This window comes from Hippopotamus amphibius, chromosome 7 (genome assembly GCF_030028045.1).
Source record: "Hippopotamus amphibius kiboko isolate mHipAmp2 chromosome 7, mHipAmp2.hap2, whole genome shotgun sequence".
Classification (NCBI taxonomy): Eukaryota; Metazoa; Chordata; class Mammalia; order Artiodactyla; family Hippopotamidae; genus Hippopotamus; species Hippopotamus amphibius.
In genome coordinates this window covers 40,519,141-40,545,983 of record NC_080192.1, presented here as the reverse complement: position 1 = coordinate 40,545,983, position 26,843 = coordinate 40,519,141, and the positions used below count along the sequence as shown (strand labels likewise).

Here is a 26,843-nt window from a genome sequence, read left to right as displayed (position 1 = left end):
TGCAACATTGCTTAGTACATGGAGTGAATACTCAATCAAGCCTTGGTAAATGAAGAATGAAATCAGATTAAATGGAAACCTTAATTAATTAGAGGAGAAAGTTGGCTACTGTTGTGCATCTACTAAAAGGAAGCATGTAATATTATCCTGATAAGGATTACATGGGTGAATATCTTTCTTCTCATGTGTGTTTTAAAATCAGAAACATTTAAAATAGCACTTAAAATAGGAAATTGCAGTTCTGAAATAAAAATAAAACAGTAGCAGAGGAAACCAAATGATTAGATATCGTAAGATGGGGCAGCAGGTGGCAGGTTGGTCAGAAGGGGTTTAACCATTCTAGAGCAAGTTCTTTCAGTCATTAACAGCTCAATTATTGTCATGAATTAGGGCTTTAGAATTCAGTTACTGTATGACATTCCCTTGTAAATGACATCCTTTATTTCTGTTTTGTTTATTTGAACCTGAACCTTTAATTGTTTAGGTATCACAATGGCAACTCAGGTGGTGGGTTCTAGCATCACCTCTATAGAAAGTAGTGCAGTGTGATTTCCTAAGAGGAAGTACCCACAAAACACATAAGATGGAATATTTAGGGTACCTTTGTGAAACTAAAAGTGATTCCTCAAAGAATAAATAATCCATCTCATACTTTTAATTAAAAATCTTATGTGTATGTTTTGTTTTAATTTGTTTTTGTTAATACAATTTCATATGAATTCTGAGCATTAATGATAATGACCCTTTATGACAAATGTAATTTTTTCTTTCCTTCCATTATGACAAATGTAAGTTTTCCTTCCCTCTAAGACAAATTTTCATGAATGGTGCACCTTTTTTTAAGGTGTATCTTACTACTGTTGTTTTCGTTTTTGAATAATTGCTTTATACTACATACAATGCTGTGAGATTGGTTATTATATCATCATTTATATATGAGATCATTGAGGCTTAGAAAGTAACTTCCTCCACATCATACACCTAGTAATTGGAGGATCTGGGATTTGAACTCAGATCTATCAGAACTCAAAGCACTTAAGGTCTTCCCCACATCACTTTCCTATGTCAAATTTTAATAAACACACATACATATATATTTAAGTTATTAAACTCTAAGCTCATTTAACATAGGGACTATACCTTTTACATCATGGTATCACCTGTAGCAATGGATACCAAATATTTCTCTGTATTTGTATAAAGCTCCCTCCAGGGATTCTAGTACATGACCTAGTTGGGAAATTTCTATGCCTAAGATTGTGTCTCAAATAAACATTACACTGGAATATATAAATGAAAGACAAGAATAAGAGTGCCAGGAGTATTAAGTATAAAATATATCTGTTTATGCAATGAGTCTATTATTTTATATAGAGGATACAATGATTATATTTTAAAGTTACATGAGAAGTCCATAATGAAATATTTTACATTTATAGTTTTACAATATAAGAACTCATTTTATAAATATTGCTATTTTTGAATGAGAAATAGACTATGAATCAGACAACTTGGGTCAAAGGCACTGCCCCACCATTTAATAGCTCCTTGGCATTTAGTAACTAATTTCCTCTCTAGCCCATAGTGTGCCAAATTTGTAATAAGGAAATGGTGTTATTACCAATCCTTATAGGACTGTGTGAGGATCAAATGAATTTGCTGAAGCATTTTATCAAGCATGGTGCACCGTATACGTTGGATCTGGCTCTGTGTGCTACTCATGCTGGGTCCAAAAGCTCCTTCCCATCGCCATCCATCACCATTATTAGTGATAGTTCTGAGCTATAGTCAATGCTTAGAACAAAGAGGCATGTTTAGCTATATATATATTTATATAGGCATAATAATTACATTTCCTGAGCCCATTCAGCCATTTATTTTTTGGTTGTTTTTGAGTGCTGTTATGTACAAGAGAGATAATAATGTGCAAAAATATATAATTTTTGAAAGACAAGAGTATATTTCTACCTTTATAAAGCTTATACTCTATTGGGAGAGACAGATGTTAATCAAGGAATCAGAGAAATTATAATATGATAAGGCTGCAAAGGAAAAGCACATAATTTTAAGAACGTAAGAAAAAGGGAGAACTGACCTAATCTGGGAGGTCGGTGAAAACTCTGATCAAGTTATGTCTTAAGTTAAGATATGAAAAATAGAAGTTAACCAAGCAAATGTGGTGGGAAAAAATGTGGTGGGGACATTCTTGGTAGAGGAGCAGCATGTACAGAGGCCCCTCAAATGACAAAGAAAAGCAGAGTGTCCAGAGTGCAGAGAAGGAGGGAGAGAGTAAGGAGAGGTTGTCAGGGGCCAAGCCATGCAGAATGCTGGGGTGTGACTTCTAGATCCCTTTATCCCAGGAGCAAGAACCACTGCAACAGTGTTTCAACCTAGGAGCCCAAATAATGGGCCATGAGGAAATCTTGTCATCCTTTCCATCCACAAGCCTCTGTACCTGGTAGTCCAGTTTGTAATCTAGAAATCACTTGGACCAGCACAGTTGTCTAGAATCAGCTGAATGACTATTTTGTGATGATGCCATTCATGCTAACCATGGAACCACTCATAGGTGAAGGTTCCTTTACTGACAACTTGTTATTTATTATGACTTGTAGTTACCTACTGGAGACTCTGCAAACCCCTATTAGAATTAATGCTTCATACTGTTTTGGTGTAATTGTGAGGCTAAACAAATTATTTCACCCATTCTTATACTATTGGGCAACACCTGTTACCATCTTCCATACCTAATTAGCCTTGCAAACACCAGGGTCATAGTATTATTGTCCTGGTAGCTATGCTCACAGAAATTATCCACTTTATCTCCTGCTCTGGACTGTCACTCTTCTCCCAAAAAGGCATCATGCCCTATGACTTTCTGCACCACAGAATTTACTTCATTTTATTTCTCTGGGTGACCTTTTTAGTGTCCTTCAAATGAAAGAGCATCTGCCTCTGCTTACAATCTTTAATCCCAGCTGACACAATGTTGTAATAGGATACATGAGAAATACTTAGGATGCTATGTATCTTATCAGCAGAATAATTGGGACACCGTGCAGGTTCCTGGGATTTTGCTACAGCAGTGCAATTCCTCACTCTATCCTTATTATCAAGCTTTATAGTGCCTGTGATCTCTATACCTATATATGTTGTTTTCTCTTCCATAGTCCTAGTACCTGCAATAGAATTTTGTGATTGAATGTAATCATGGCCAATATTTTCTACCTCAGGGATGGTTATAAAAAGGGTCTCTCCTTCCTTTGAAGCTATAATCTGTCATGCACACAAATCTTCACAACCGATTCAGTGTCCAGACCATGTGTTTACAGATGAAAGCCAACTACCAGACTACCTTTAATATGAATGGTCTCTCCTTGAGCTATCTCTGGTTTGCATAGCCCTCCTAGATACTTAATTTTTTTTTAAGAACTTTTATTGAGATACAGTTAACAGACAATAAACTGCATACATTTAGAGTATACAATTTGGTATCCCAATCTCCCAATTCATTCCCCCCCAACCCTCCCCTCTTTCCCCACTTGGTGTCCATATGTTTGTTCTCTACATCTGTGTCTCTATTTCTGCCTTGCAAACCAGTTGATTTGTACCATTTTTCTATATTCTGCATATATGTGTTAATATATGATATTTGTTTTTCTCTTGACTCACTTCACTCTGTATGACAGTCTCTAGGTCCATCCATGTCTCTACAAATATCCCAGTTTCATTGCTTTTTACAGCTGAGTAATATTCCATTGTATGTATGTACCACATCTTCTTTATCCTTTCATCTGCTGATGCACATTTAGGTTGCTTCCATGTCCTGGCTATTGTAAATAGTGCTGCAATGAACATTGGAGTGCATGTGTCTTTTTGAATTGTGGAGCTCTCTGGGTATGTGCCCAGCAGTGTGATTGCTGGGTCATATGGTAACTCTATTTTTTGTTTTTCAAGGAACTTCCATTCTGTTCTCCATAGTGGCTGTATCAGTTTACATGCCCACCAACAGTATAAGAGCGTTCCCTTTTCTCCACACCCTCTCCAGCATTTACTGTTTGTAGATTTTCTGATGATGCCCCTTCTCACTGGTGTGAGGTGATACCTCATTGTAGTTTTGATTTGCATTTCTCTAATAATTAGTGACGTTGAGCCGCTTTTCATGTGCCTCTTGGCCATCCGTATGTCTTCTTTGGAGAAATGCCTATTTAGGTCTTCTGCCCATTTTTTGATTGGGTTGTTTGTTTTTCTGATATTGAGCTGGATGAACTGTTTATATATTTTGGAGGTTAATCCTTTGTCTGTTGATTCGTTTGCAAATATTTTCTCCCATACGGAGGGTTGTCTTTTCATCTTGCTTATAGTTTCCTCTGCTGTGCAGAAGCTTTGACGTTTCATTAGGTCCCACTTATTTATTTTTGTTTTTATTTCCATTACTCTAGGGAGTGGATCAAAAAAGATCTTACTGTGATTTACGTTGAAGAGTGTTCTTCCTATGTTTTCCTCTAGGAGTTTTATAGTGTCGGGCCTTACATTTAGGTCTTTAATCCATTTTGAGTTTAGTTTTGTGCATGGTGTTAGGGAGTATTCTAATTTCATTCTTTTACATGTAGCTGTCCAATTTTCCTAGCACCACTTATTGAAAAGGTTGCCTTTTTTTTCATTGTATGTCCTTGCCTCCTTTGTCATAGGTTAGTTGACCGTAGTTTATCTCTGGGATTTCTATCCTGTTTCATTGATCTATATTTCTGTTCTTGTGCCAGTACCATACTGTCTTGAGCACTGTAGCCTTGTAGTATAGCCTGAAGTCAGGAAGCCTGATTCCACCAACTCCATCTTTCCTTTTCAAGATTGCTTTGGCTATTTGGCATCTTTTGTGTTTCCATACAAATCATAAAATTTCTTGTTCTAGTTCTGTGAAAAATGCCATTGGTAATTTGATCGGGATTGCATTGAATCTGTAAATTGCTTTGGGTAGTAGAGTCTAACTTTGGGTAGTAGAGTTCAACTAACTGCTGAACAATCATCGACAGAAAGACACTGGAACTCACCAAAAAAAACACCCCACATCCTGAGACAAAGGAGAAGCTGCAATGAGATGGTAGGAAGGGCGCAATTGCGTTAAAATCAAATCCCATAAATGCTGGGTGGGTGAATCACAACCTAGAGAACAGTTATACCACAGAAGTCCACCCACTAAAGTGAGGGTTCTGAGCCCCACGTCAGGCTTCCCAACCTGGGGGTCTGCCAATGAGGGGGAATCCCCAGAGAATCAGACTTGACTTTGAAAGCCAGCAGGATTTGATTTCAGGAACTCCACAGAACTAGGGGAAACAGAGACTCCACTCTTGGAAAAAACAGTGTGCTCACCAGGACCCAGGGGGAAGGATCAGTGACCCCACAGGAGACTGAACCAGACCTACCTGCTGGTTTTGAAGGGTTGCCTGCAGAGGTGGGGGGCAGCTGTGGCTCACCGAGGAGACAGGGACACCAGTGGCAGAGGTTCTGGGAGGTGCTCATTGGTGTGAGCCCTCCCAGAGTCTGCCATTAGCCCCACCAAAGAGCCTGTAAACGCCAGTGCTGGGTAGCCTCAGGCCAAACAACCAACAAGGTGGGAATACAGCCCCACCCATTGGCAGACAAGCAGCTTAAAGTTTTATGGAGCTCCGCCCACCCAACCCAACCCACCATCAGTCCCTCCCATTAGGAAGCAGGCACTAGCCTCCTAGATAGCTTCCTCCACAAGAGGGCAGACAGCAGTGTCAAGCAGTATCAGCAGTATTTCATCTTGTGGAACTGAAAACCACAGCCACAGAAAGATAGAGAAAATGAAAAGGTAGAAGACTTTGTACCAGATGAAGGGAGAAGATTAAAACCCCCGAAAAACAACTAAATGAAGAGGAGATAGGCACCCTTCCAGGAAAAGAATTCAGAATAATGATGGTGAAGATGATCCAGGACTTTGAAAAAGGCTGGATGCAAAGATCGAAAAGTTGCAAGAAAAGTTTACCAAAGACCTAGAAGAATTAAAGAGCAAACAAACAGAGATATGCAACACAACAACTGAAATGAAATATACACTAGAAGGAACCAATAGCAGATTAACTGAGGCAGAAGGACGAATAAGTGACCTGGAAGACAGAATGGTGGTAATCACTGATGCAGAAAAGAAGAAAGAAAAAAGAATGAAAAGAACTGAAGACAGCCTAAGATACCTCTGGGACAACGTTAATCACACCAACATTCGCATTATAGGGGTCCCAGAAGGAGAAGAGAGAGAGAAAGGACCCGAGAAAATATGGGAAGAGATTATAGTTGAAAACTTCCCTAACATGGGAAAGGAAATAACTACCCAAGTCCAGGAAGCGCAGAGAGTCCCAGGCAGGATAAACCCAAGGAGAAACACGCCAAGACACATATAGTCAAAATGACAAAAATTAAAGACAGAGAAATGTTATTAAAAGCAACAAGGGAAAAATGACCAATAACATACAAGGGAACTCCCATCAGGTTAACAGCTGATTTCTCAGCAGAAACTCTGCAAGCCAGAAGGGAGTGGCATGATATATTTAAAGTGATGAAAGGGAAAAACCTACAACCAAGAATACTCTAGCCAGCAAGGATCTCATTCAGATTCGACGGAGAAATCAAAACCTTTACAGACAAGCAACAGCTAAGAGAATTCAGCACACTAAACCAGCCCTACAACAAATGCTAAAGGAACTTCTCTAAGTGGAAAACATAAGAGAAGAAAAGGACCTACAAAAACAAAAACAAAACAATTAAGAAAATGGTAATAGGAACATACATATTGATAATTACCTTGAATGTAAATGGACTAAATGCCCCAACCAAAAGACACAGACTGGCTGAATGGATACAAAAACAAGACCCATATGTATGCTGTCTACAAGAGACCCACTTCAGACCTAGGGACACATACAGACTGCAAGTGAGGGGATGGAAAAAGATGTTTCATGCAAATGGAAATCAAAAGAAAGCTGGAGTAGCAATACTCATATCAGATAAAATAGACTTTAAAATAAAAAATGTTACAAGACACAAGAAAGGACTCTACATAAAGATCGAGGGATCAATCCAAGAAGAGATAACAATTATAAATATATATGCACCCAATATAGAAGCACCTCAATACATAAGGCAAATGCTAACAACTATGAAAGAGGAAATTGACAGTAACACAATCATAGTGGGGGACTTTAACACCCCACTTACACCAATGGACAGATCATCCACACAGAAAATTAATAAGGAAACACAAGCTTGAAATGACACAATAGACCAGCTTGATTTAATAGATATCTATAGGACATTCCATCCAAAACCAGCAGATTACACATTCTTCTCAAGTGCACGTGGGACATTCTCCAGGACAGATCACATTTTGGGTCACAAATCAAGCCTTGGTAAATTTAAGAAAATTGGAATCATTTCAACCATCTTTCCCACCACAACACTATAAGATTAGAAATCAATCACAGGAAAAAAATTGTAAAAATAGAAACACATGAAGGCTAAACAATACGCTACTAAATAACCAAAAGATCATTGAAGAAATCAAAGAGGAAATCAAAAAATACTTAGAGACAAATGACAATGAAAACACAATGATCCAAAACCTACGGGATGCATCAAAAGCAATTCTAAGAGGGAAGTTGATAGCAGTACAATCCTACCTCAAGAAACAAGAAAAATCCCAAATAAACAATCTAACCTTACATCTAAAGAAACTAGAGAAAGAAGAGCAAACAAAACCCAAAGTTAGTAGAAGGAGAGAAATCATAAAGATCAGAGCAGAAATAAATGAAATAGAGACAAAGAAAACAATAGCAAAAATCAATAAAACTAAAAGCTGGTTTTTTGAGAAGATAAATAAAATCGATAAACCTCTAGCAAGACTCATCAAGAGAAAGAGGGAGAGGACTCAAATCAATAAAATTAGAAATGAAACAGGAGAAGTTACAACAAACACCACAGAAATAAAAAGCATCATAAGCGACTACTACAAGCAACTATATGCCAATAAAATGGATAACTTGGATGAAATCGATAGATTCTTAGAAAGGTACAACCTTTCAAGAATGAATCAGGAAGACATAGAAAATATGAACAGACCAATCACAAGTAATGAAATTGAAACTGATTAAAAATCTCCCAACAAACAAAAGTCCAGGACCAGATGGATTCACAGGTGAATTTTATCAAACATTTAGAGAAGAGCTAACATCCATCCTTCTCAAGCTCTTCCAAAAAAATTGCAGAGGAAGGAACACTCCCAGACTCACTTTATGAGGCCACCATCACCCTGATACCAAAACCAGACAAAGATACTACAAAAAATGAAAATTACAGATCGATATCACTGATGAATTTAGATGCAAAAATCCTCAATAAAATAGTAGCCAGTAGAATCCAACAACACATTAAAAGGATCATACACCATGATCAAGTGGGGTTTATCCCTGGAATGCAAGGATTCTTCAATATACACAAATCAATCAATGTGATACTTAATATTTTTTAAAGAAAAAGTTGTTCAGACACTTGTTAAAATGGTGAGGAAGACTTTATTCAGGATTACTGTGATAGGCGTCAAGATTGCCACAATAACAGGGAGTGGGGCAGATAGGGTTCAACTTTGAGTATATCAAGGACAAGGGGGAGTTATAGCCAAAGAGCAGAAGGAGGGGTCAGTGGATAGAAAAGATTAAGAAGAGGCATCAAAGGAAGGGGGAGGGATTCTTGCTGAAGTCCGGCCGGAGTGGTCAGATATCAAAGGTGATGGGATTCTCACTAGACTGACTTAGTAGGATTGTTGCTACAAGTGAAGTAGGCAGACTGATGACAGGGCCCAAGGACAAGTCTTGGTCAGAAAGAGGGCTTGGAAGAGCCTGTCTAGAGTTTAATCAGAGTCTTTGTCAATGTCTAATATTTTGGTGCTTTTCATGATCCTGTTCATGTGTTTCCCAAACTGTTGGCAATTCTGAACTGTGTGGTATATAGAGTTGTTGAAGTTACAAACTTTGGAATCAAAAAAGACCAGGGATCAAAACATATACCCGCACTTATTATGCCACCACAGACAGATTACTCTAAACTGATGTAGAAGAGTATCTAATATATAAGGAAATTAAATTCTATAATGTATTCAGCAGAAGAGATATTGAAAGATAAAATGCATAGAAAAGAGCCCATAGACTGGCACACAGTAAGCACACAGTAAATATAGTCTTTTATCAAACCCCCAAATCATCATAGATGCTCTCCCTTTACTTGAATGTAAGCTTTTTAAAGACAGGGATTTGTCCATTTTGATGCTAGAGTACTTCCTGAAATTAAAACAATGCTCTTAAAACAATAAATATTTGTTTAAATGAATGACTATAAAACTCATTCACATTTCATCAGTATAGATATTAAAAGGAGGAAAGCCTATGGATACTACTTCCTAAAAATATCTGCTACCAACATGTAAAAGAATGAAATTAGAACACTTCCTAACAGCATACACAAAAATAAACTCAAAAGGGGTTAAAGACCTAAATATAAGGCCAGACACTATAAAATTCCTAGAGTAAAACATAGGCAGAACACTCTATGACGTACATCAAAGCAAGATCCTTTTTGACCCACCTCCTAGAATAATGGAAATAAAATCAAGAATAAACAAATGGGACCTAATGAAACTTAAAAGCTTTTGCACAGCGAAAGAGACCATAAACAAAACTTAATGGGTAGGAAAGACCCCACTCTGAAGAGGACTGAGAGAAGCCAGGAGAAAAATCAGGGACAGGGTAGCTATGGCCAACCAAGTTCTATTTAACAAGCATTTATTGAACATCTTTTACGTGTGGACCTTGTATTATGTTCAAGCATAGTAGTTATTAACTAGAGCTGGATGTTGGAATCATCTGTAGAATTTGTTTTGTTTTTCAAAAAGCATGCCCATGCCCTGCCTCAGTCTACATATACCTCATCAATTTCTTTGGGGATAGAATTTGCAGATTTAAAGGAAAACAATAAAATCGCCATCACAAAAAAATCCTCCATAGTTGATTCTAGGCTCATGCCTATTTAAGAGCTTTTCTGCCATGGTGTCCAAATGGAAAATTCATAGGGCTTGTTATTGAGATGCTAAACAGCCTAGTGCAAGAGTCTGGTATCTCAACAATTAGGACTATGTGATTTATCTATACTGGATTACAATGTTCATGAATAATGTATTTAGATCCCAGCACACCCCACCCTCAATCTTTTTACATTCATGTACATAAAGGAAATGGCCTAGTTTTCTTTTCTAAAAACTTATTTGGTTTGGTGTCAAACTATACCAGCCTCATAATAATTGGAAGTTTTCTCTTTTTTTTTTTCCTATTTTCTAAATCTATTACATAATAAAAGAAGTATCTGCGCAAAAAAAAAAAAAAAAAAAGAAAGAAAGAAAAGAAAAGAAACCATAAACAAGACAAGAAGACAACCCTCAGAATGGGAGAAAATACTTGCCAATGAAGCAACGGACAAAGGATTGATCTCCAAAATATACAAGCAGCTCATGAAGCTTAATACCAAAAAAGCAAATAACCCAGTCCACAAATGGGCAGAAGACCTAAATAGACATTTCTCCACAGAAGACACACAGATGGCCAACAAACACATGAAAAGATGCTCAACATCACTAATCATTAGAGAAATGCAAGTCAAAGCCACAATGAGGTATCACCTCACACCAGTCAGAATGGCCATCATCAAAAAATCTAGAAACAATAAATGTTGGAGAGGGTGTGGAGAAAAGGGAACTCTCTTGCACTGTTGGTGGGAATGTAAGCTGGTACAGCCACTATGGAAAACAGTTTGAAGGTTCCTTAAAAAACTAAAAATGGAACTACCATATGACCCAGTAATCCCACTACTGGGCATTTACCCAGAGAAAACCATAATCCAAAAAGAAACATGTAGCATAATGTTCATTGCAGCACTATTTACAATAGCCAGGATGTGGAAGCAACCTAAATGCCCATCAACAGATGAATGGATAAAGAAGATGTAGCACATATATGCAATGGAATATTACTCAGCCATAAAAAGGAATGAAATGGAGCTATATGTAATGAGGTGGATAGACCTGGAGTCTGTCATACAGAGTGAAGTAAGCCAGAAAGAGAAAAACAAATACTGTATGCTAACTCATATATACGGAATCTTAAAAAAAAAAAAAAATGGTACTGATGAACCCAGTGACAAGGCAAGAATAAGGATGCAGATGCAGAGAATGGACTGGAGGACACAGGGTTTGGGGGCAGTGGGCAAAGGGGAAGCTGGGATGAAGTGAGAGAGTAGCATAGACATATATACACTACCAACTGTAAAATAGATAGCTAGTGGGAAGTTGCTGTATAACAAAGGGAGATCAACTTGCTGATGGGTGATGGCTTAGAGGGCCAGGACAGGGAGGGTGGGAGCTAGGGGATATGGGGATATATGTATAAATACAGCTGATTCACTCTGGTGAACCTCAAAACCTGGTAAAAAGTGTAAAGCAATGATATTTCAATAAAGACATTAAAAAAGAAAAGAAAAAAAAAAAAAAAACAGGAGAAGAGTAAAAGAAAAAAAAAAATCTGCTACCACTTTAATGTGGGCCTATAGCCTAAAAAGCCATCCTTTGCCCATGTACCGTGATTATTGGTATTGTTCTGAATTGAGGTTTTTAGGAAGCGAGTTGCTATGTTAGAGAGATTCATGTGGTGAGGAATTAAAGGGGCGCCTCTGGTCAACAGCCAGTAAGAAATGGGACCCTTATTCCAACAGCCTGCAAGAACCTTAATTTTGCCAACAACCATGTGAGTTTGGAAGCTGATTTCTCCCCAGTTGAGTCTTCAGATGAGACCCCAGACCTGTCCAACAACTTCAGTGCAGCCTTGGGATATACCCTGAAGCAGAGGCCCCAGTTAATTAATTCTGCCTGGTCTCCTGACCCATAGGAATTGTGAAAGAATAAACATGTATTATTTTGATCCGCTAAACTTGTGGTAATTTGTTAAAAAGCAATAGATGATTAATACATCAGGCTAGCCTTTGGAAAAATTGAGAGATTAAATAAGTACAACGAAGTTGTCTGTGCTCACATGCTCTCTCCCATCTTCCCCTGGGACTGTCTGTACCTCAGGCACCATTCTCCATGCCTCTCAGTAACACTTACTATGATAGCCTCCTTATCCCTGCAGTGAGTTTTGTTCTCGGTGGCTAGCCTCTCATAGCCATGTCCTGGGTCTGGAACTGTAGGTATATGGTAGAAAATAGGTGGTACTCCTGGACCTCTTGTACCTTTTGCAGAATGAGAACCACGATGGAGGATTTGCAGATGATTCCATGTCTGCTCTTGGGCCTAAGACATGATGATACCATCTATCAAAGAGCTCAGTATTCAGTGGAGTAAATGAAGGCTTGAGCACCATCCATGCTTTCTGAATTTTCCGTAGGAACTGTAGCCAACACAGAAAGACCCTTAGCTGGGTGCTTCCTGGTTTTAGAAACTTTCTCTGGCTTGCTAGCAAGTTGTACTGGCCCCATCCTAAGTAGGGATTTCTAGTAAGTCACAGCCCTTTCTCTGAAGATATTTTTAAAATTCCCAAATGTACCTAAACTAGCTTTTCTTTGTTGTTGCTGAGTAAGAATCTTCTGGTTCTCTAGGATGTATGTGATGTGATCTCTTATTCTTTCTTCTTTGTGTCATGTGGCAAGACTCTGAGCTCTTCGAGTGCAGGGGCCATTCCTCTTTCTTCTTCTTATCCCTGGTTACTGTCCTTGGGCCTGAGGCATGATAGGTGCAAATACATTTGCTGAATAAGTAAATGTATGCATGGCTTGGTGTATGCATAGGCTTCCTACACTCATCTGTTCTCCTGTTAATAATCGAATGCTGCTTGAATTCAAACATACTGGAAGTAATTGTGCTTTATCACTAACTCGTGTATGTTGTGTAATTATTTCCAACTACTACCAGTTCAAAATCAGCATATATTTAGCTCATTAGCTTAATCTTCAGTGGTACAATTGAAAACCTCTTGCTGGTATCCTCCCTCTGGCAGCTGAGCTCTTCACCTTATTACAGAGCTGCATTTCTCTGCTTTTGACCCAATTTCCTTCTCCCAGGGGAGTCAGCACATCTTGGTATCCTGTGTAACTCTCCTGACCTGGAGGAGCCTGGGTTGTGTAATTAACTCCCACACCTCTCTTATCTTCCAGTCACCTCTCTCTCCAGGCTTCCTTGAGCCCATTAGACTCCCAGCCCTCTCTGTGCCTCTAGATGCACCATCACTGTGTCATCATCTGCGTCCTCTTCCTTCTCCCTACAACTGCCCTGAGGCTTGTCTTGGGGCATCTCCCAACAGTGATGAGCAGGTTGAAATGGCTTCAACTAACTGACCAAGCACAGTAGCTAAAATCAGGGACATTGGAGTCAGACTGTCCTAGATGTAAATCCGGATTCCTTGTGAGTTATAACCGTGACCAAGTTGCTTAATCTTACTTTCTCAATCTATTCAGCTGTAAAAGGAAGACGATGATTCCTTAGTTTTGTTATTTGGCCCCAAGTTCCATTTCTCACATTAAGCTGGCAGAAGTGTCCTTTTAATTTCGTATTTTCATTGTTCCAGAATTGTGTGCACTCATGGATTTGCATTTCACTTTGATTCATTCCCTTAATCACTCATGCATTACTTAAAATTTTAGTAAGTGCCTACATATGGCAGATCTTATGACAAATACCATGGATAAAAGGAGTAATGAGGTGTTATTCCTTCCCTCAAAGTACTTACAGACTAGAATGAAGGGAAAAAAAACACATACAGTGCCATAAGTTAAGAAATAAAATGTGTGTCAAGAGCTTGAGAAGAAAGAGGTGGGAACAGTAACCTAGGGATTAAGGGCTTCCCCAAAGAGGTGACAGATAGTTGAACTGGACCTTGAAAGATGAGAAGGAATTTCTAAGTTAAAAAGCATTAGAGAGTCTACAGAAAATAGAATTTGCTTTAAGTTGCTGATTTTTCTAGCTTCTTAAATTAGAAGACTGAGAAATCATTTTTTCTAATGTAAGCATTTGAATGTATAAACTTCCCTCTATCATGGTCTGGGGTGTATCTCACAAATTTTTCTATTCTAGTCCCCACTGTGATTTCTTCTTAGTTGCATAGTTCTCATAGTTTTTTTCTTTTTCCTTCTTTTTTTTAGAGTGTTATTTAATTTCCGAATTTGAGTGGCTTTGCTTTATATTTTATTGTTATTGATTCCTTAAATTCAAGTATTTTAGTGGTCAGAGAACATATTTTGTAAGATTTAATTTTTTTTTAAGGTCCAGCGTATGGTTTACCCTGGTTAATGTTCCCTGTATACATGGAACAAAATATTTATTTAGTTATTGGGCATAATACTTATCTACATCACATAAGTCAAGCTAGTTGATAATGTTTATTCTTCTTATATCCTGATTGATTTTTCTAGTTCTATCCACTACCAAAAGAGTGCTCTTAATATCTACACCTGTGATTGTGAATTTATTAATTTCTCCCTTTATATTTCAATTATTGCTTTTTGAATTTAGAAGTTCTGTTGTTAGGTGCATTCACATTTAGGATTTTTCTGCCTTTTCCATGAATTGACTATTCATTAGTACAAAACATTCTCCTTTTACTCCAGTAATACTTTCTGTCTTGAAGATTACTTTGTCTGACATCAGATAGTCAGACCTGCTTTCTGTTTGCATAGTATATGCCAACTATTTGCAGAGTATAACTTTCATTTCTTTTCTTTTTTTTTTACTTTCTACCTGTGTATTTTTCTATTTAAAGTACATCTCTTGCAGAGAATATAATTAAACCTTGCCTTTTTATCCTGCCTGACAATTTCTGCCTTTTATCGGAGTATTAGTATATTTATCCTTATTATATTTATTCTTATGCCTGGCAGAAAGTTTACTATCTCTATTCGTTTTCTATTTGTCACATGTATTCCTCTCCCCCCCATCATTTTCCTGTTTTCATTCAGATTAATCAAATTTAAAATTTTTCTACCATTATAGTTTGTTTACTGGCCTTTTTTTTTTTTAAAGTAATTAATTTATTGGCTGTGTTGGATCTTCGTTGCTGCACACGGGTTTTCTCTAGTTGTGGCGAGCCGGGCTACTCTTCACTGTGGTGCGCAGCCTCCTCGTTGTGGTGGCTTCTCTTGTTGCGGAGCACGGGCAGCTCTAGGCACGTGGGCTTCAGTAGCTGTGGCACATGAGCTCAATAGTTGTAGCTCACGGGCTCTAGAGTGCAGGCTCAATACTTGTGGTGCACAGGCTTAGTTGCTCCGCGGCATGTGGTATCTTCCTGGGGCAGGGCTCAAACCCGTGTCCCCTGCATTGACAGGTGGATTCTTAACCACTGCGCCACCTAGGAAATTTTGTTTATTGGCCTTTTGATTATAGCTTTCTGATTTTTTTTTCTAGTGGGAGCTCTAGAGATTGCAAATATTCATCCTTAACTGTCACAGTCTACTTGTGGTTAATATTATATCACTTCACATAAAATATAAAAACCATATAAAAGTACATTCATACTTACTCTTGTTCTTTGTTCTAGTTGTCATAAATTTTAGTTCTATAAACATAAAAAAATTCCACTATAAATATTATTAGTTTTGCTTTAACACGAATGCCTTTCAAATAAACAGGAAGTAAATAGATAGTATTCTATATTTTCCTATATATCAGAAATTTTCATTTCCTTTTATTCCTGTCTGGTATCACTTCCCTTCAACCTGAAGAAGTTTCTTTAATATTGTTTTGTAATGGAATGGTGCGCTGGTGACTAGTTGCCTCCAGTTTTATCTGAAAAAAAGCTTTATTTTTCATTTTTAAAAATAGTTTTTTTATTTTCCAGGTTTATTCATGCATACATAAAAGTCATTCTTTAAGCTGTAGAGTTTGATAAGTTTTGATCAATATGTATAGCCCTGTATGTACCACAGCAATCTAGATATTCCTTATAATCTAGAACATTCCCTATTCTCTCAGAGTTTTCTACCGCATCTTTGGTCCCCTTCTCCCTTCCTAGCCCCTGGCAACAACTGATCTGTTCTCTGTCTCTAAAGTTTTTCTTATTACACAGTGTTATGTAAATGGAATTATATAGTATGTAAGATTGTGTCTCCCTTTAGTTAACATATTTTTAAGGTTCATGCATGTATAGCATCTATCAGTAATTTATTTACTTTTATTGCAGAAGAGTATTCTGTTTTATGGATTTACCACAATTCATTTATCCATTCATCAGTATGAGTATATGAGTCATCTCTGATTTCTAGCTATTCTAAATAAAGCTGCCTTGAACATTTGCATACAGATTGTTTTAAAGAAGTATATTTACATTTATGTTGGTAAACATCTAGGAGTAAGATCACTGGGTCATATGGCAAGGTGTGTTTAACTTTATAAGAAACTATGAAAATTTTGCAAAATGTTTGTAACATTTTCCATTTCCACGAGCAAACTATGAGGGTTCAAATTCCTTAGGGAACAAGTCTAGTTTACCTGGTTTCAGCCATATGTGCACACGTTGGTCAGGAGAGAGTAGAATTCCTTTTTTGACAGTTCCTCAAAGTTAAAAATCATTGAGAAAGCAGTGATTTTCTAAATGAAATAAGATCCTGACAATAGAAAAATCATTGCTGAATGGAGGAAAACAGTGATTTTTCTGCAGAGTAAATCACGTAAAAATGATGCAGAAATAGAAAGACAGTTGGACCCACAGGATTTGATTTTAATACTACTAGCCTTGCCAGTAATCATTTGCATGAGCTTCTACATGACATTTGACTTCTCTGTGTGACATTTTTCTCACTTGTAATGCTGGAGGAGTAGAATGGATGATCTTGGTGAGATCCCTGCCATTTTGAGCTTAATCTAAGCCATTGTAGATCAATTAAACATGTATCAAATGAACACATTTAAAAGAATGTTCAGCCGAATATCATTTCTATTTTCATGCCTCTTTTTCATTGTTGATTTTAAATTAGGTAAAGAATTTTCTTCTCTGTTAATTTTAATAATATTGAAAGCTACTAAAAAGCTTTAAGATTAGAGATACGTTTTTGTGTGTCTGTGTGTGTGTCTCTCTCTCTACGTGGGTGTGTATGTGTAGCACTTAAAAATAATCAGAAAGTGATTCACATAGATTGGATTAGTAGCAGTAGTGCCCATCTGGAGTTTATAAGGTATTGTTAACAGAGCTTACACTTTGAAGCACAATTGAAAGCTGCTTTATCCCAAATGCTACTCGGTCAAGCAGCCCTGAGTCATACTTGCTTGATTTCCAAAATAGTGCTGGGTACACATGCTCTGGAAATCTCATGATAATCCAGCAATTGTTGCTCTTACATCCTTTAAAAATTTCATGCAATTCCATAAAAACTGCCTTTTAGGTAGCAAAACATATCAGCTTTTTTTTTTTTTTTTTTTCCAAGGGAAAATGTTCCTGTTAGTGAGTCTGTGGACTTTCCTATACTCATTAATAGCTAAGAGTAATAATAATAAAAAGCCAATTCTCAATATTTGCTAAAGCGGAGTGGACTGGACGCCATTTTAACCAACTAGGCTGGCTAACAGCTATATTACAAAAAAAATCTAAATGAACTAAAGAAGTTATATGAAAGTTTTTATTTCCCACATTTCAAAGAGCCCATTCATCTGTCTGTTCTCTATGACCTGTCCTATCAGATCAAAGATGCTTAGCATATCTGGTAATTTCCCACTCATATGTGAGTTTCTGTAATAGCATTACTTCTTTCTAGGATATTTGAATTTTAAATTAGTTTATATTTGTGAAAAAAAAAGATTTTATGATATGATTTTAGAAACTTAACAGCACATTGTATGTGTCATTTTTAAGGTGCAAGAGATGGTGATAAGCATAATGGAGGAATCTTTTTGATGTCCTGATATTATACTAACCATATTTCTATGTTAGCTTAAAGGAGACTGTATCTTTGTCATATTTGCATATGTAGTAAATAAGGCTGTTTCTCCCATGATGGTGAAATAAATGATTTAAAAAACTGGCTTGAAATTCAAAGGGAATTTATTGGCTAACAAAACTCAGAAATTTAAAATTATGAAATGGCTTTAGACCCAGTCCCCCAAATTATAGTTTACGATATTCTCTCTCCATTTCTTAGCATTACTCTCCTTTGTATGGTTCCGTTTTGGGACATAATTCCTGGGGGGGGGGGGTGGGGAAAAGGAGATACCTATGGCTATTGGCAGCTCCAGCCGGATAGGGTATATTAGTTGGTTTCACCTAGGTCATTTGCTGCCATTAAGTTCAGAGATGGATTCAGTGAAATCACAGGTACTGTTTTAAATGCTGGTAACAAACAGTCCAAGTTTATGCCATCAAGGAGCGCAATGTCCTAGTCACAGTTTGAAGATGTAGAGCTGTCAGTTATTAATAATGGATGTTTTTAATAGTTGGAGTACAGTTGATATTTTTTCAGTCTTATATGTGTTTTCAGAGATTTATAATATCCATCTTATCTCTGATTTTAAGTTGCATATTTTCACATGTATTTCTTTCTTCACTTGGAATACGTCTTTGATGTGTTTATCCATTTTGATTGTGTTTTCCCCATCAAAACTATTAGAATAGAGGTTGTTCTTACAATCTATGATATCTGTAATTGAGAAAATACAGTTCTTTTATAGAGGACAGGAAAGTTATTATTGAACAATCTCTTGCTTTTATGATTCATACTGCAAATCAAAGAAGATTACCCTGTTGTGTAGCTAAGAGATATGATTTAATGAAAAGTTAATGAAATTTCAGGTAGACTTATCACTGTGCAGACTACTCCAGAAAGCCCGGTTAATCATTTTGGGGAACTCAGTTAACATTAACAGATCTCCGTTATGAATGGTGAAAAAATAATATTAAGACTTTGAGTAAATTAAACTTCTAGACTTACCTACTATATTTCCGATAGTTGTTCAAAGACTTTGAGATCTTTCTCTCATTTCCATCTAAAAAGACTTTCTTCAAATTAGGGGCAAATTCAACCTGTTGATCTGTGTCCTCCATCCATTACTGAGATCTCTTTGAAACTTGGCTTTTAATGTGCATACTCTAATACCTGGACCTGATCACTCTTCTCACACTAGAAATCAAAAGATAGAACAGACTCAGGATTAGAACATCTGGGGAAAAAGATGTGCTTTTTTTTTTTTTTTTTTTTTTTTTTTTAATTATTTTATTTTATTTTTTTGGGGGGTACACCAGGTTCAATCAACTGTTTTTATACACATATCCCCATATTCCCTCCCTTCCTTGACGCCCCCCCCTCGATTCCCCCCCACCCTCCCTGCCCCAGTCCTCTAAGGCATCTTCTATCCTCGAGTTGGACTCCATTTGTTATACAACAACTTCCCACTGACTATTTTACAGTTGGTAGTATATATATGTCTGTACTACTCTCCCGCTTCTTCTCAGTTTCCCCTTCACCCCCCGCCCCCTCCCATACCTCGAGTTCTCCAGTCCATTCCCTGTATCTGCTTCCCTGTTCTTGTCACTGAGTTCATCAGTACCATTTTTAGATTCCGTATATGTGAGTTAGCATACAATATTTGTCTTTCTCTTTCTGACTTACTTCACTCTGTATGACAGATTGTAGTTCTATCCACCTCATTACATATAGCTCCATCTCATCCCTTTTTATAGCTGAGTAATATTCCATTGTATATATATGCCACATCTTCTGTATCCATTCATTTGTTGATGGGCATTTAGGTTGCTTCCATGTCCTGGCTATTGTAAAGAGTGCTGCAATAAACATTATGGTACAAGTTTCTTTTGGGATTATGGTTTTCTTTGGGTATATGCCCAGGAGTGGGATTACTGGATCATATGGTAGTTCTATTTGTAGTTTTTTAAGGAACCTCCAAATTGTTTTCCATAGTGGCTGTACCAACTTACAGTCCCACCAACAGTGCAGGAGAGTTCCCTTTTCTCCACACCCTCTCCAACATTTGTGGTTTCCAGACTTTGTGATGATGGCCATTCTGATTGGTGTGAGGTGATACCTCATTGTGGCTTTGACTTGCATTTCTCTGATGATGAGTGATGTTGAGCATCTTTTCATGTGTTTGTTGGCCATCTGTATGTCTTCTTTGGAGAAATGTCTATTTAGGTCTTCTGCCCATTTGTGGATTGGGTTATTTGCTTTTTTGGTATGAAGCTGCATGAGCTGCTTGTATATTTTGGAGGTTAATCCTTTGTCCGTTGTTTCATAGGCAATTATTTTTTCCCATTCTGAGGGTTGCCTTTTAGTCTTGTTTATGGTTTCTTTTGCTGTGTAAAAGCTTTTAAGTTTCATGAGGTCCCATTCGTTTATTCTTGATTTTATTTCCATGATTCTAGGAGGTGGGTCAAAAAGGATGTTGCTTTGATGTATGTCAAAGAGTGTTCTGCCTATGTTTTCCTCTAGGAGTTTGATAGTGTCTGGCCTTATATGTAGGTCTTTAATCCATTTGGAGTTTATTTTTGTGTATGGTGTTAGGAAGTGTTCTAATTTCATTCTTTTACATGTTGCTGTCCAATTTTCCCAGCACCACTTATTGAAGAGGCTGTCTTTTTTCCATTGTATACTCGTGCCTCCTTTGTCAAAGATAAGGTGCCCATATGTGTTTGGGCTTACTTCTGAGTTCTCTATTCTGTTCCATTGATCTTCCTTTCTATTTTTGTGCCAGTACCATACTGTCTTGATCACTATGGCCTTGTAGTATAGTTTGAAGTCAGGAAGCCTGATTCCACCAACTCCATTTTTCCTTCTCAAGATTGCTTTGGCTATTCGGGGTCTTTTGCGTTTCCATACAAATCGTAAGATTTCTTGCTCTAGTTCTGTGAAAAATGCCATTGGTAATCTGATCGGGATTGCATTGAATCTGTAAATTGCTTTGGGTAGTACAGTCATTTTCACGATGTTGATTCTTCCAATCCAGGAACATGGTATGTCCCTCCATCTGTTTATGTCATCTTTGATTTCTTTCATCAATGTCTTAAAGTTTTCTGCATACAGATCTTTTGCCTCCTTAGGCAGGTTTATTCCTAGGTATTTTATTCTTTTGGTTGCAATGGTGAATGGGAGAGTTTCCTTAATTTCTCTTTCTGCTCTTCCGTTGTTAGTGTATAGGAATGCAAGAGATTTCTGTGCATTAATTTTGTATCCTGCTACTTTACTAAACTCATCAATGAGTGCTAGCAGTTTTCTGGTAGAGTCTTTAGGGTTTTCTATATATAGTATCATGTCATCTGCAAAGAGTGATAATTTTACTTCTTCTTTTCCAATTTGGATTCCTTTTCTTTCTTTTTCTTCTCTGATTGCTGTGGCTAACACTTCCAAAACTATGTTGAATAACAGTGGTGAGAGTGGACACCCTTGTCTTGTTCCTGTTCTTAGAGGGAATTCTTCCAGTTTTTCTCCATTGAGAACAATGTTGGCTTTTGGTTTGTCATATATGGCTTTTATGATGTTGAGGTAATTTCCTTCTATGCCCATTTTCTGGAGAGCTTTTATCATAAATTGATGTTGAACTTTGTCAAAAGCTTTTTCTGCATCTATTGAAATGATCATATGGTTTTTATCCTTCAATTTGTTGATATGATGTATCACGTTGATTGATTTGCATATATTGAAGAATCCTTGCATCCCAGGGATAAACCCCACTTGATCGTGGTGTATGATTTTTTTAATGTGCTGTTGGAGTCTGTTAGCTAGTATTTTGTTGAGGATTTTTGCATCTATATTCATCAGTGATATTGGTCTGTAGTTTTCTTTTTTTGTGACATCTTTGCCTGGTTTTGGTATCAGGGTGATGGTAGCCTCATAGAATGAGTTTGGGAGTGCTCCGCCTTCTGCAATATTTTGGAAGAGTTTGAGAAGGATAGGTGTTAACTCTTCTCGAAATGTTTGATAGAATTCGCCTGTGAATCCATCTGGTCCTGGGCTTTTGTGTGTTGGGAGATTTTTAATCACTGCCTCAATTTCTGTACTTGTGATTGGTCTGTTCATGGTTTGTATTTCTTCCTGGTTCAGTCTTGGAAGATTGTATTTTTCTAAGAATGTATCCATTTCTTCCAGGTTATCCAATTGATTGGCATATAGTTGCTTGTAGTAGTCTCTCATGATGTTTTGTATTTCTGAGGTGTCCGTTGTGACTTCTCCTTTTTCATTTCTAATTCTGTTGATTTGCATCTTCTCCCTTTTTTTCTTGATGAGTCTGGCTAATGGTTTATCAATTTTGTTAATCTTCTCAAAGAACCAGCTTTTAGTTTTATTTATTTTTCTTATGGTTTCTTTCCTTTCTTTTTCATTTATTTCTGCTCTGATCTTTACGATTTCTTTCCTTCTGCTCACTTTGGGGTTTCTTTGTTCTTCTTTCTCTAGTTGTTTTAGGTGTAAGGTTAGGTTGTTTATTCGATCATGTTCTTGTTTCTTAAGGTAGGACTGTATTGCTATAAACTTCCCTCTTAGAACTGCTTTTGCTGCGTCCCATAGGTTTTGGGTTGTTGTGTTTTCGTTGTCATTTGTTTCTAGATACTTTTTGATTTCCTCTTTGATTTCTGTAGTGATTCCTTGGTTGTTTAATAGTGAATTGTTTAGCCTCCATGTGTTTGTATTTTTTGCAGTTTTTTTCCTGTAATTGATATCTAGTCTCATGGCGTTGTGGTCTGAGAAGATGCTTGATATGATTTCAATTTTCTTGAATTTGCTGAGGTTTGATTTGTGACCCAAGATGTGATCTATCCTGGAAAATGTTCCGTGTGCACTTGAGAAGAAAGTGTAGTCTGTCGTTTTTGGATGGAATGTCCTATAAATATCCATTAAGTCGAGATGGTCTAATGTGTCATTTAAAGCTTGTGTGTCTTTATTTATTTTCTGTTTGGATGATCTGTCCATTGATGTAAGTGGGGTGTTCAAGTCTCCCACTATTATTGTGTTCCTGTCGATGTCCCCTTTTATAGCTGTTAGCATTTGCCTTATGTATTGAGGTGCTCCTATATTGGGGACATAGATATTTACCATTGTGATATGTTCTTCTTGGATGGATCCCTTGATCATTATGTAGTGTCCTTCCTTGTCTCTTTTAATAGTCTTTACTTTCAAGTCTAATTTGTCTGATATGAGTATTGCTACTCCAGCTTTCTTTTGACTTCCATTTGCATGGAATATCATTTTCCATCCCTTCACTTTCAGTCTATATGTATCCCTTGGTCTGAAGTGGGTTTCTTGTAGGCAGCATATAGAAGGGTCTTGTTTTTGTATCCATTCAGCCAGTCTGTGTCTTTTGGTTGGAGCATTTAATCCATTTACATTTAAAGTGATTATTGACATGTGTGTTCCAATTACCATTTTCTTAATTGTTTGGGGTTTGTATTTGTAGGTGTTTTCCTTTTCTTGTGTTTCCTACTTAGAGAAGTTCCTTTAGCACTTGTTGTAAGGCTGGTTTGGTGGTGCTGAATTCTCTTAACTTTTGCTTGTCTGGAAAGCTTTTGATTTCTCCCTCAAATCTGAATGAGATTCTTGCTGGGTAAAGTATTCTTGGCTGTAGGTTTCTCTCTTTCAGGACTTTCAGTATATCCTGCCATTCCCTTCTGGCCTGCAGAGTTTCTGTAGAAAGGTCGGCTGTTATCCTGATGGGTTTTCCCTTATATGTTGTTTGTTGCTTTTCTCTTGCTGCTTTTAATATTTTTTCTTTGTGTTGAATTGTCGTTAGTTTGATTACTATGTGTCTTGGTGTATTTCTCCTTGGGTTTATTCTGTATGGGAGTCTCTGTGCTTCTTGGACTTGGTTCATTATTTCCTTTCCCATGTTGGGGAAGTTTTCCTCTAGAACCTCTTCAAGTATTTTCACAGACCCTTTCTTGTTTTCTTCTTCTTCTGGGATGCCTATAATTCGAATGTTGGTACGTTTAAGGTTATCACTGAGGTCTCTGAGGCTGTCTTCTAGTCTTTTTATTTTTTTATCGTTTTCCTGCTCTGTGGCATTTATTTCTTCCATTCTATCTTCCAACTCACTTATTCTTTCTTCTGCCTCAGTCATTCTGCTGGTTAGAGCATCTAGAGTATTTTTAATTTCAGTTATTTTGTTATCCATTGCTGTTTGTTTTTCTGAGTTCTTATGAACTGTTTCTTGTACTTTCTCTAATTTGTTATCGAGATTTTGTATCATTTTTACTATCATTACTCTAAATTCTTTTTCAGGCATTTTTCCTATTTCCTCCTCATTTATTTGGTCTTGTGGGTTTTTTTCCTGCTCCTTTGCCTGCATGGTGTTTCTTTGTTTCCTCATGGTTGTCCAAGCTTTTGGGGTTGCTTGTCCTGGTGATAGAGGTGTTTATAGAAGACTGTCCAAGCCTCAGACTAATGTCCAAGTATTGGATTAGACGAATATTCAGTCTAGGAAACACATACATGTATAAGACACACAATTATTGAATCCGTTAGGACATAAGGCTCTAGAAAGACCTGACAGAACCCCAGTGTGCTATCAGATATTCAGAGAGAAACCCAGCAGAAATTGACAACTGAAACAGAACAAATCAGAGACAAAAGCAAAAGCAAACAAACAACAAATAACACCCTACACATACAAACATCAATCCAGGGAGATTTTGTAAGCTAGGATCAAATATAGAAATGAGCTGGAGTACCACCAGAGAGAATGGAGATTCTCAGAATGTAATTAGACAACTGTACTAAGAACTAAGATAAAGACAAAAGCCTAATATTAATACCAAGGCAGTGCATCATCTGGAGAATAGAGCAAGGAGTCTGAGCAGACCGATAGTGTTGCTTATAAGTATGTTAAGATAAAATACACTTAAAATGGCTGGAAGAAAGGGGAACAGAAGAGCGTAATGTGGTTGGAAATATGCAAAGAAAAAGAAAGGAATAGAAGTGTATAAAAGAAAGGGATGAAAGGAAAGTATGAAAGATATTTTGTCCGTACTACCAAAAACTTAGCTAGATATAGAAGTATTTTAAAAGGCAAAAAAAAAAAAAAAAAAAAAAAAAAAGAGTAAAAAATATCCTTATAAAATTATGTTGTAAAACTTGTAGATCCCTTAGGGCTAAGATCGTATTTAATAAATCAAAAAAAAAAAAAAAATCCAGAACTGATCCCCGAATGGACCAGTTCAATAGGTATTGATACTACTATTTCTGTTTCCTTAGCGTCTCAGCTGTAAGTGTCCTTTTCCTTGCCTTGGGTTTTTTTTTTTGCGTTATTCTGTGACCAGCAGAGGTTCCTTTATTGTTCGTCTGTAAGCCTCGGTGTGTGGGGAGGGAGAGGGTGCAATAGTGGCTCCTTCTCCTGGGAGGGAGTGAGCAGTGGCGCACTGTTGCTTCAGTCAGGCTTGGAGGTGCCTGTTGCAGAGGGCGCTGGTGGCTCAGGCGTACACAGAAAGTCTTAGAGTTGGGCCTCTCTCGGGGTTTTTTCTTTTTGATGCTGGTTTTTTTTTTTTTTTTTTTTTTTTCTCTCGGCAGCCTCCCTGCTGCTGGCGTTGCAAGGAGTTTTAATCTAGCCCCGCCCGAGCGCCTGAGGGTACTTGTTATCCCTGAGCGCCTTAGGTGGCCCGCAGGGCGTCTCTCCGCTGCCTATTGCAGAGGCACCGAAAGACAGGGAGAGGCTATGCGCGCGGCTCCTCCCCCCCGCCCGGGAGCCTGCAGCCTCCAGCCGCCATCATGGCCGGGCAGCTCTCAGGGACCGGCACTCCTCTCCGCGGACCTCCTCCCTCCTGTCCTCTCGGTCTGTCACCCTACCGGCAACAATGTTTCTCACCCTGAACCAGCTCTCCGGTTCCCACGCTCCCGCTCCTGGACCCTCCGTTCAGCCGCGGATCGATGTCTCGGTCCGGGAACGCTGAGCTGCGCTGCGGACCCTCCGTATGTTTCTCACTCCCTCCCGTCTGCCACAGCTCCGCCGCTTCACCCTCTTTGAGCCCTCGTAGATGCCTCCCTACCGGCTATGTCAGGTTCTCCGCAGCCCTTTCCGGTGTCCGAGGCCGTCTGCTGGTGTTCAGCTGGTTCTCTGTGGGAATGACTGTGTTCTTCCGTGCATTCCCAATGCATCTGTGGAGAGGGATGCACTCCACGTCTCTCTACTTCGCCGCCATCTTTTTCTAGCCAAGATGTGCTTTTTTTGTGTGCCTCTAGTATGCAGGTCTATGCATGTTTTGCCTGCTTTCATTCATCTACTAAATTCCTATTCTCTTTTCAAGGGACCAGTTGAATTCTACCTTTTTTCTTTTACTACCGATTACTTTGAACTTTCTTTTCTTCTGTGTTTCAAAGTATTTTCATTTACAATGACTGGGTGCCTACAGTGTGTCTGCTCTGTAAGGCATTGTGTTTGTAAACATCCGGTGTCTTTAAGAGACACACAATAGAATGGAAGGGGAACAGTATGTACAAAATTACTGCTTAATTACAGTAAAATGGTGAGTTAGGTATATCCCCACTTGATCATTTAAAAACTGAGATGTTGAGAATTTGGAACATGTGCATTGTCATAGTCTGGCAAAGGGATTTTGAATACACGCACTCCTTCTACTGCATTTGTTTCCTACTCCCCTGTTAAATCGCAACCTTCTCAAATTGATTTTGTATTTCCAGCAGCCAGCATTGTGCCTAACATGGAACAAACACTCAGTGAACGTTTGTTTAATTAAAAGGTGTGTGTTTTCCTTCCAGTTATTTTCCAGCTATCTTTTAATCTGTCTCTGTTCAATTTG

The 26,843-nt window shown here is 37.9% G+C and overlaps 1 protein-coding gene and 1 long non-coding RNA gene across 5 annotated transcripts in view; one reads left to right on the top strand and one right to left on the bottom strand.

The window, feature by feature from the left end:
* The window catches only part of LOC130856482 (uncharacterized), a 45,714-nt gene extending 19,499 nt beyond the window's left edge, over positions 1–26,215 (bottom strand). Inside the window, exons 1-3 of one of the 2 annotated variants that reach the window (XR_009054589.1) lie at positions 26,073–26,215; positions 19,021–19,209; positions 18,128–18,729 (exon numbers count right to left, since the gene is read on the bottom strand). This is a non-coding gene — a long non-coding RNA (uncharacterized LOC130856482). Of the gene's footprint in view, positions 1–18,127; positions 18,730–19,020; positions 19,210–26,072 lie in introns of those variants that run through there. The other variant, XR_009054590.1, reaches the window with a different exon arrangement.
* Positions 1–26,843, top strand: part of NAV3 (neuron navigator 3) — an 826,584-nt gene that overhangs the window by 357,640 nt on the left and 442,101 nt on the right. The gene's annotated exons all lie outside the window — the stretch shown is intronic.